At 37.1% G+C, this 10,525-nt stretch overlaps 2 non-coding genes across 2 annotated transcripts; both read right to left on the minus strand.

Moving 5' to 3' along the window:
• Positions 1 to 1,186: 1,186 nt before the first annotated feature.
• LOC148579518 (small nucleolar RNA R71) lies at positions 1,187 to 1,294 on the minus strand. The gene has a single exon (XR_015899589.1). It is a non-coding gene; the product is annotated as a small nucleolar RNA R71 (small nucleolar RNA).
• Positions 1,295 to 6,362: 5,068 nt separating this feature from the next.
• On the minus strand, positions 6,363 to 6,470 carry LOC148579519 (small nucleolar RNA R71). Its single transcript, XR_015895299.1, has one exon. It is a non-coding gene; the product is annotated as a small nucleolar RNA R71 (small nucleolar RNA).
• Between the last annotated feature and the right edge of the window lie 4,055 nt (positions 6,471 to 10,525).

Here is a 10,525-nt window from a genome sequence, read left to right on the forward strand (position 1 = left end):
CAAAATCAAATCTTTTTCAAATCATATCTTTTCAATCATATCTCTTTCAAAATCAATTTCTTTCCATTTTATATTTATTTTTACTATTTTCAAAAATCCTTGCTTCAATTCAAGATTTACTTAAAAAATTTTCAAGTTGTTACTTGCCTATTAAGAAAGGATCAAATTTTAAATTTTAGAATCATATCTTCTAATTTCTTGTTAGTCAAGTAATCAACTTTAGTTTCAAAACCTTCTCTTTTTAATTTGATTTTCAATCATATCTTCTCAATCACACCCTTTTTCAAAATTAATTTTCAATCATATCTTTTTAATTTCTGATTTCAAAATCTTTTTCAAAAATCACTTGATTTCTTTCCCAATCTTAGTTTTCGAAAATCTCAATCAAATTTTCAAATTTCTTTTTAATTATTTCAAAATCTTTTTAATTTATTTTCGAAAATTCTTCCCCTCTTCTCACATCCTTCTATTTAAGGGACTAAGACTCCTCATCAAGGTGCAATTCGAACTCTGTCCCTCTTGATAAGTTTGAATTCCCTCTTCTCCACCTCCTCCTTCTATTCTTCTTTTCCTCTGACACCTCAAGGAATCTCTATACTGTGACATAGAGGATTCCCTACTTTCTTGTTCTCTTCTCTTTCATATGAGCAGGAACAAAGATAAAGGCATACTTGTTCAAGCTGATCCGGAACCTGAAAATGCCTTGAAGAGAAAGCTAAGAGAAGCTAAAGAACAATTCTCTTTAGAGGGCCTAACAGAGCTTTTCAAGGAAGAAGAAACCATGACAGCCGAAAACAACAACAATGCCAACAATGCAAGGAAGGTGCTTGGTGACTTTACTTCACCTACTCCTGATTTCTATGGGAGAAGCATCTCTATCCCTGCCATTGGTGCAAACAACTTTGAGCTTAAGCCTCAATTAGTTTCTCTAATGCAACAGAATTGCAAGTTTCATGGACTTCCATTGGAAGATCCTCATCAGTTCTTAGCTGAGTTCTTGCAAATCTGTGACACTGTCAAGACCAATGGGGTTGACCCTGAAGTCTACAGACTTATGCTCTTTCCTTTTGCTGTAAGAGACAGAACTAGAACATGGTTGGATTTACAACCTAAGGAAAGCCTGAACTCTTGGGAAAAGCTAGTCAATGCCTTCTTGACAAAGTTCTTTCCACCTCAAAAATTGAGTAAGCTTAGAGTGGAAGTCCAAACCTTTAGACAGAAGGATGGTGAGTCCCTCTATGAAGCTTGGGAGAGATACAAGCAATTGATCAGAAGGTGCCCTTCTGACATGCTTTCAGAATGGAGCATCATAGGAATCTTCTATTATGGTCTGTCTGAACTATCCAAGATGTCATTGGATAGCTCTGCTGGAGGATCTCTTCATCTGAAGAAAACGCTTGCAGAAGCTCAAGAACTCATTGAAATGGTTGCAAATAACCAATTCAGGTACACCTCTGAAAGGAATCCTGTGAATAATGGGACAACTCAGAAGAAGGGAGTTCTTGAGATTGATACTCTAAATGCCATATTGGCTCAGAATAAAATATTGACCCAACAAGTCAATATGATTTCTCAGAGTCTGTCTGAAATGCAAGCAGCAACAGGCAGTACTAAGGAAGCTTCCTCTGAAGAAGAAGCTTATGATCCTGAGAACCCAGCAATGGAAGAGGTGAATTACATGGGAGAATCCTATGGAAACACCTATAATCCTTCATGGAGAAATCATCCAAATCTCTCATAGAAGGATCAACAGAGACCTCAACAAGGTTTCAACAACAACAATGGTGGAAGAAACAGGTTTAGCAATAGCAAGCCTTTTCCATCATCTTCTCAGCAACAAATAGAGAATTCTAAGCAAAACTCCTCTGACTTAACAACCATTGTCTCTGATCTAATCAAAACTACTCAAAGTTTCATGACTAAAACAAGGTCCTCCATTAGAAATTTTGAGGCACAATTGGGTCAGCTGAGTAAGAAAATTACTGAACTCCCTCCTAGCACTCTCCCAAGCAATACAGAAGAGAATCAAAAAAGAGAGTGCAAGGCCATAACAACATCTCACATGGCCGAACATGGAGAGGAGGAAGAGGCAGTGATTCCCACTGAGGAAGACCTCAATGGACGCCCACTAACCTCCATGGAGTTCCCTAATGAGGAACCATGGGAATCTGAGGCTCACTGATGAGCGGATAATTTATACGCTTTTTGGCATTGTTTTTAGTATGTTTTTAGTAGAATCTAGTTACTTTTAGGGATGTTTTTATTAGTTTTTATGTTAAATTAACATTTCTGGACTTTACTATGAGTTTGTGTGTTTTTCTGTGATTTCAGGTATTTTCTGGCTGAAATTGAGGGACTTGAGCAAAAATCAGATTTAGAGGTAGAAGAAGGACTGCTGATGCTGTTGGATTCTGACCTCCCTGCACTCAAAGTGGATTTTCTGGAGCTATAGAACTCAAAATGGCGCGCTTCCAACTGCGTTGGAAAGTAGACATCCAGGGCTTTCCAGCAATATATAATAGTCTATACTTTGGCCAAGTGTAAACGACGTAAAAGGGTGTTGGACGCCAGTTCTACGCTGCAGTCTGGAGTTAAACGCCAGAAACACGTTACAAGCCAGAGTTGAACGCCAGAAATACGTTACAAACTGGCGTTCAACTCCAAGAATGACCTTTGCACGTGTAACATTCAAGCTCAGCCCAAGCACACACCAAGTGGGCCCCGGAAGTGGATTTATACATCAATTACTTACTTCTGTAAACCCTAGTAACTAGTTTAGTATAAATAGGACCTTTTACTATTGTATTAGACATCTTTGATCAGTTGTATGCTATCCTAGATCACGTTTGGGGGCTGGCCATTCGGCCATGCCTGAACCTTCATCACTTATGTATTTTTAATGGTAGAGTTTCTACACTCCATAGATTAAGGTATGGAGCTCTGCTGTTCCTCAAAGATTAATGAAAAGTACTACTGTTTTTCTATTCAATTCAACTTATTCCGCTTCTAAGATATTCATTCGTACTTCAACCTGAATGTGATGAACGTGACAATCATCATCATTCCCTACGAATGCGTGCCTGACAACCACTTTTGTTCCACCTTAGATTGAATGAGTATCTCTTGGATCTCTTAATCAGAATCTTCGTGGTATAAGCTAGATTGATGGCGGCATTCATGAGAGTCCGGAAAGTCTAAACCTTGTCTGTGGTATTCCGAGTAGGACTCAAGGATTGAATGACTGTGACGAGCTTCAAACTCGCGAGTGCTGGGCGTAGTGACAGACGCAAAAGGATAGTAAATCCTATTCCAGTATGATCGAGAACCTCCAGATGATTAGCCATGTAGTGACAGCGCATCGGACCATTTTCACAGAGAGGATAGGACGCAGCCATTGATCACGGTGATGCCTCCAGACGATTAGCCATGCAGTGACAGCACATCGGACCATTTTCCAGAGAGGATAAAAAGTAGCCAGTGACAAAGGTGATGTCTTTACATAAAGCCAGCCATGGAAAGGAGTAAGACTGATTGGATGAAGACAGCAGGAAAGCATAAGTTCAGAGGGACGAACGCATCTCTATACGCTTATTTGAAATTCTCACCAATGAATTACATAAGTGTTTCTATCCTTATTTTCTATTTATTTATTATTTATTTTCGAAAACTCCAAAGCTATTTGATATCCGCCTGACTGAGATTTACAAGGTGACCATAGCTTGCTTCATACCAACAATCTCCGTGGGATCGACCTTTACTCACGTAAGGTTTTATTACTTGGACGACCCAGTGCACTTGCTGGTTAGTTGTACGAAGTTGTGAAGTTATGTTTGGACCATGGTTCTGTGCATCCGTTTTTGGTTCAATTGCCAGGGAAAGAACGAACAAATAATTTTACAACCTAATCTGAGTAGCAATTTCGCATACCAAGTTTTTGGCGCCGTTGCCGGGGATTGTTTGAGTTTGGACAACTGACGGTTCATCTTGTTGCTCAGATTAGGTAATTTTCTTTTTGTTTTATTTTCAAAAATTTTTCAAAAATCTTTCAAAAATTTCTCATTTGTTTTCGAAAAAAAAAATGTTTTCAAAAATATATTTTTCTTTAGAATTTTTAAGAATGAATTCTAGTGTTTCATAAAGCATGTTGAAGCCTGGCTGGCTGTAAAGCCATGTCTAAATTCTTTTGGACTGAGGTTTCACTTATACTCAAGAGAAGAGCTTCTTTGTCTTTCTTAGCAAATTAGCTGATGCATGTAATAGCATACTAAAGCTTGGCTGGCTATTAAGCCATGCCTAACCCTCGGATTGGAGCTTTAGACTAAGAGTACAAGATTCCTGGAATTCATATTAAAAATTTTGAAATCCTTATTTTCTTTTTCCTATATGTTTTTTTCGAAAAAATATACAAAAATCCAAAAAAAATAAAAAAATCATAAAAATAAAAAATATTTCATGTTTCTTGTTTGAGTCTTGAGTCAAGTTGAAAGTTTGGTGTCAATTGCATATTCATCTTGCATTTTTCGAAAAAATTCATGCATTCATAGTGTTCTTCATGATCTTCAAGTTGTTCTTGGTAAGTCTTCTTGTTTGATCTTGATGTTTTCTTGTTTTGTGTCTTTTCTTGTTTTTCATGTGCATTTTTGCATTCATAGTGTCCATACATGCAAAATTTCTAAGTTTGGTGTCTTGCATGTTTTCTTTGCATAAAAAATTTTCAAAAATATGTTCTTGGTGTTCATCTTGACATTTATAGTGTTCTTGGTGTTCATCTTGACATTCATAGCATTCTTGCATGCATTCATTATTTTGATCCAAAATTTTCATGCATTGCATTATTTTCATGTTTTTCTCTCTCATCATAAAAAAAAATTCAAAAATCAAAAAAATATCTTCCCCTTTTTCTCTCATAAATTTCGAAAATTTGGATTGACTTTTTCAAAAATTTTTAAAATCTAGTTTTTTTTTGAGTCAAATCAAATTTTCAATTTGAAAATCTTATCTTTTTCAAAATCTTTTTCAAAAATCAAATCTTTTTCATTTTTCTTATTTATTTTTGAAAATTATAAAAATACTTTTCAAAAATCTTTTTCTTCATTTTATATCATAATTTTCGAACATAACATCATCAATTAATACTTTGATTCAAAAATTTCAAATTTGTTACTTACTTGTTAAGAAAGATTCAAACTTTAAGTTCTAGAATCATATTTTGTGATTTCTTGAGAATCAAGTCATTAATTGTGATTTTAAAAATCAAATCTTTTTCAAAACTAATTTCAATCATATCTTTTCAAAAATATCTTTTTATCTTATCTTTTTCAAAATCATATCTTTTTCAAAAATTTGATTTTAAAATATCTTTTCTAACTTCTTATCTTCTTATCTTTTTAAAAATTGATTTTCAAAATTTGTTGCAACTAACTAACTAACTTTTTGTTTGTTTCTTATCTTTTTCAAAACTACCTAACTAACTCTCCCTCTAATTTTCGAAAATATCTTCCCCCTTTTTCAAAATTTCTTTTTAATTAACTAATTATTTTAATTTTTGAAAATTACTAACCTTTTTCAAAAACTATTTTCGAAAATCACTAACTCTTTTTCAAAAATTATTTTCAAAAATCCTCTTTCTCTCTCATCTCCTTCTATTCATTTATTCATCTACTAACATCTCTCCCTCACTCACCAAAAATCCGAACCCTCTCTCTCTGAGTTCAGATTTTTTCTTCTTCTTTTTTTCTACTCTTCTTTTCTTTTACTCACATAGGGACCTCTATACTGTGGTAAAAAGGATCCCTATTATTATTATTTTTCTGTTCCTTCTTTTTCATATGAGCAGGAGCAAGGACAAGAATATTCTTGTTGAAGCAGATCCAGAACCTGAAAGGACTCTGAAGAGGAAACTAAGAGAAGCTAAAATACAACAATCCAGAGATAATCTTTCAGAAATTTTCAAACAGGAAGAGGAGATGGCAGCCGAAAATAATAATAATGCAAGGAGGATGCTTGGTGACTTTACTGCACCAAATTCCAATTTATATGGAAGAAGCATCTCCATCCCTACCATTGGAGCAAATAATTTTGAGCTGAAACCTCAGCTAGTTTCTCTGATGCAGCAAAACTGCAAGTTTCATGGACTTCCATATGAAGATCCTTTTCAGTTCTTAACTGAATTCTTGCAGATATGTGATACTGTTAAGACTAATAGAGTAGATCCTGAAGTCTACAGGCTCATGCTTTTCCCATTTGCTGTAAGAGACAGAGCTAGAATCTGGTTGGATTCTCAACCTAAAGATAGCCTGAACTCTTGGGATAAGCTGGTCAAGGCTTTCTTAGCCAAGTTCTTTCCTCCTCAAAAGCTTAGTAAGCTTAGAGTGGATGCTCAAACCTTCAGACAGAAAGAAGGTGAATCCCTCTATGAAGCTTGGGAGAGATACAAGGAACTGACCAAAAAGTGTCCTTCTGACATGCTTTCAGAATGGACCATCCTGGATATATTCTATGATGGTCTATCTGAATTAGCTAAGATGTCATTGGATACTTCTGCAGGTGGATCCATTCATCTAAAGAAAACGCCTGCAGAAGCTCAAAAACTCATTGACATGGTTGCTAATAACCAGTTCATGTACACTTCTGAGAGGAATCCTGTGAGTAATGAGACGTCTATGAAGAAGGGAGTTCTTGAAATTGATACTCTGAATGCCATATTGGCTCAGAATAAAATATTGACTCAGCAAGTCAATATGATTTCTCAGAGTCTGAATGGAATGCAAGCTGTATCCAACAGTACTCAAGAGGCATCTTCTGAAGAAGAAGTTTATGATCTTGAGAACCCTGCAATAGCAGAGGTAAATTACATGGGTGAAACATATGGAAACACCTATAATCCATCATGGAGAAATCACCCAAATCTCTCATGGAAGGATCAAAAGCCTCAACAAGGCTTTAATAATGGTGGAAGAAACAGGTTTAGCAATATCAAGCCTTTTCCATCATCCACTCAGCAACAGACAGAGAACTCTGAACAAAATGCCTCTAATTTAGCAAACTTAGTCTCTGATCTATCTAAGGCCACTGTAAGTTTCATGAATGAAACAAGGTCCTCCATTAGAAATTTGGAGGCACAAGTGGGCCAGCTGAGTAAAAGGATCACTGAAATCTCTCCTAGTACTCTCCCAAGCAATATAGAAGAAAATCCAAAAGGAGAGTGCAAGGCCATTGAAATGACCTTCACGGCCGAAACCACAAAAGAGGAGGAGGACGTGAATCCCAAGGAGGAAGACCTCCTGGGACGTCCAGTGATCAATAAGGAGTGTCCCCCTGAGGAACCAAAGGAATCTGAGGCTCAACTAGAGACCATAGAGATTCTATTAAACCTCCTTATGCCATTCATGAGCTCTGATGAGTATTCCTCTTCTGAAGAGAATGAGGATGTTACTAAGGAGCAAGTTACCAAGTACCTTGGTACAATCATGAAGCTGAATGCCAAATTATTTGGTATTGAGACTTGGGAAGTTGAACCTCCCTTGTTTACCAATGAATTAAATGCATTGGATCAACTGAGATTGCCTCAGAAGAAATAGGATCCTGGAAAGTTCCTAATACCTTGCACCATAGGCACCATAACCTTTGAGAAGGCTCTATGTGACCTTGGTTCAGGAATAAACCTCATGCCCCTCTCTGTAATGGAGAAACTGGGAATCTTCGAGGTACAAGCTGCTAATATCTCACTAGAGATGGCAGACAATTCCAGAAAACAGGCTTATGGACAAGTAGAGGACGTATTAGTAAAGGTTGAAGGCCTTTACATCCCTGCTGATTTTATAATCTTGGATACTGGAAAGGAAGAGGATGAATCCATCATCCTAGGAAGACCCTTCCTAGCCACAGCAAGAGCTGTGATTGATGTTGACAGAGGAGAACTAGTCCTTCAATTGAATGAGGACTCCCTTGTGTTGAAAACTCAAGGTCATCCTTCTGTAAACATGGAAAAGAAGCATAAAAAGCTTCTCTCACTGTAGAGTCAACCAGAGCCCCCACAGTCAAACTCTAAGTTTGGTGTTGGGGAGTCTCAACAATGCTCTGAACATCTGTGAGGCTCCATGAGAGCCCACTGTCAAGCTATTGACATTAAAGAAGCGCTTGTTGGGAGGCAACCCAATTTTTATTTATCTAATTTTTATTTTCATTGTTTTTTATGTTTTATTAGGTTCATGATCATGTGGAGTCACAAAATAAATCAAAAAATTGAGAACGGAATCAAAAACAGCAGAAGAAAAATCACACCCTGGAGGAGGATCTCACTGGCGTTTAAACGCCAGTAAGAAGCATCTGGCTGGCGTTCAATGCCAGAACAGAGCATAGTTCTGGCGCTGAACGCCCAAAATGAGCAGCATCTGGGTGTTTGAACGCCAGAATTGCACCCTGGAGAAGAGCTGGCGCTGAACGCCCAGAACAAGCATGGTTCTGGCGTTCAACGCCAGAAATGGGCAACAAATGGGCGTTCAATGCCCAGAACAAGCATCAATCTGGCGCTGAACGCCCAGAGTTGTGTGGAAAGGCATTTTACATGCCTAATTGGTGCAGGGATGTAAATCCTTGACACCTCAAGATCTGTGGACCTCACAGGATTATCTCAGGATCTGTGAACCCCACAGGATCCCCACCTTCCCTCCTCATAATCCTAGTTTTTTTTCCACATCTTCTTCTTCATCTATTCTTTCTTCTTTTGCTCGAGGGCGAGCAACATTCTAAGTTTGGTGTGGTAAAAGCATAGCTTTTTTTTAAAGGGAAACCAAAAGCTTCCATCAAGGATCTATAGCTCAGTGGTAGAACATTTGACTGCAAATCAAGAGATCCATGAGATACCTCAGGGGATACATTTTCCCCCACACAATTATTGGGAGCAACTAAGGGTGGAACATCAAGAGCACTCCATCATCCTCCATGAAATTAGAAAAGATCAAAAAGCAATGAGGAAGGAGCAACAAAGACAAGGAAGAGACATAGAAGAGCTCAAGGACATCATTGGTTTCTCAAGAAGAAAACGCCACCATCACTAAGGTGGACTCATTCCTTGTTCTTAAATTTTCTGTTTTTCATTTTCTCTATGTTAAGTGCTTATCCATGTTTGTGTCGTCATTACATGATCATTAGTATTTAGTAATTTTGTCTTAAAGTTATGAATGTCCTATGAATCCATCACCCCTCTTAAATGAAAAATGTTTTAATTCAAAAGAATAAGAAGTACATGAGTTTCGAATTTATCCTTGAACTTAGTTTAATTATATTGATGTGGTGACAATGCTTCTTGTTTTCTGAATGAATGCTTGAACAGTGCATATGTCTTTTGAAGTTGTTGTTTAAGAATGTTAAATATGTTGGCTCTTGAAAGAATGATGACAAGGAGACATGTTATTTGATAATCTAAAAAATCATAAAATTGATTCTTGAAGCAAGAAAAAGCAGCAAAGAGCAAAAAGCTAATAACCCTTAAAACAAAAAGAAAAAGAAAAAGCAAGCAGAAAAAGGCAAAAGCTCTTAAAACCAATAGGCAAGAGCAAAAAGCTAATAACCTTTAAAACACAAAGGCAAGGGTAATAAAAAGGATCCCAAGGCTTTGAGCATCAGTGGATAGGAGGGCCTAAAGGAATAAAATTCTGGCCTAAGCGGCTAAACCAAGCTGTCCCTAACCATGTGCTTGTGGCGTGAAGGTGTCAAGTGAAAACTTGAGACTGAGCGGTTAAAGTCAAGGTCCAAAGCAAAAGAAGAGTGTGCTTAAGAACCCTGGACACCTCTAATTGGGGACTTTAGCAAAGCTGAGTCACAATCTGAAAAGGTTCACCCAATTATGTGTCTGTGGCATTTATATATCCGGTGGTAATACTGGAAAACAAAGTGCTTAGGGCCACGGCCAAGACTCATAAAGTAGCTGTGTTCAAGAATCATCATACTGAACTAGGAGAATTAATAACACTATCTGAACTCTGAGTTCCTATAGATGCCAATCATTCTGAATCTCAATGGATAAAGTGAGATGCCAAAACTATTCAAGAGGCAAAAAGCTACAAGTCCCGCTCATCTGATTGGAGCTATGTTTCATTGATAGTTTGGAATTTATAGTATATTCTCTTCTTTTTATCCTATTTGATTTTCAGTTGCTTGGGGACAAGCAACAATTTAAGTTTGGTGTTGTGATGAGCGGATAATTTATACGCTTTTTGGCATTTTTTAGTATGTTTTTAGTAGAATCTAGTTACTTTTAGGGATGTTTTTATTAGTTTTTATGTTAAATTAACATTTCTGGACTTTACTATGAGTTTGTGTGTTTTTCTGTGATTTCAGGTATTTTCTGGCTGGAATTGAGGGACTTGAGCAAAAATCAGATTCAGAGGTAGAAGAAGGACTGCTGATGCTGTTGGATTCTGACCTCCCTGCACTCAAAGTAGATTTTCTGGATCTACCGAACTCAAAATGACGCGCTTCCAATTGCGTTGGAAAGTAGACATCTAGGGCTTTCCAGCAATAT

The sequence above is a fragment of the Arachis ipaensis genome, chromosome B10 (assembly GCF_059453495.1).
Source record: "Arachis ipaensis isolate K30076 ecotype BB chromosome B10, ASM5945349v1, whole genome shotgun sequence".
In the NCBI taxonomy this organism is placed as follows: Eukaryota; Viridiplantae; Streptophyta; class Magnoliopsida; order Fabales; family Fabaceae; genus Arachis; species Arachis ipaensis.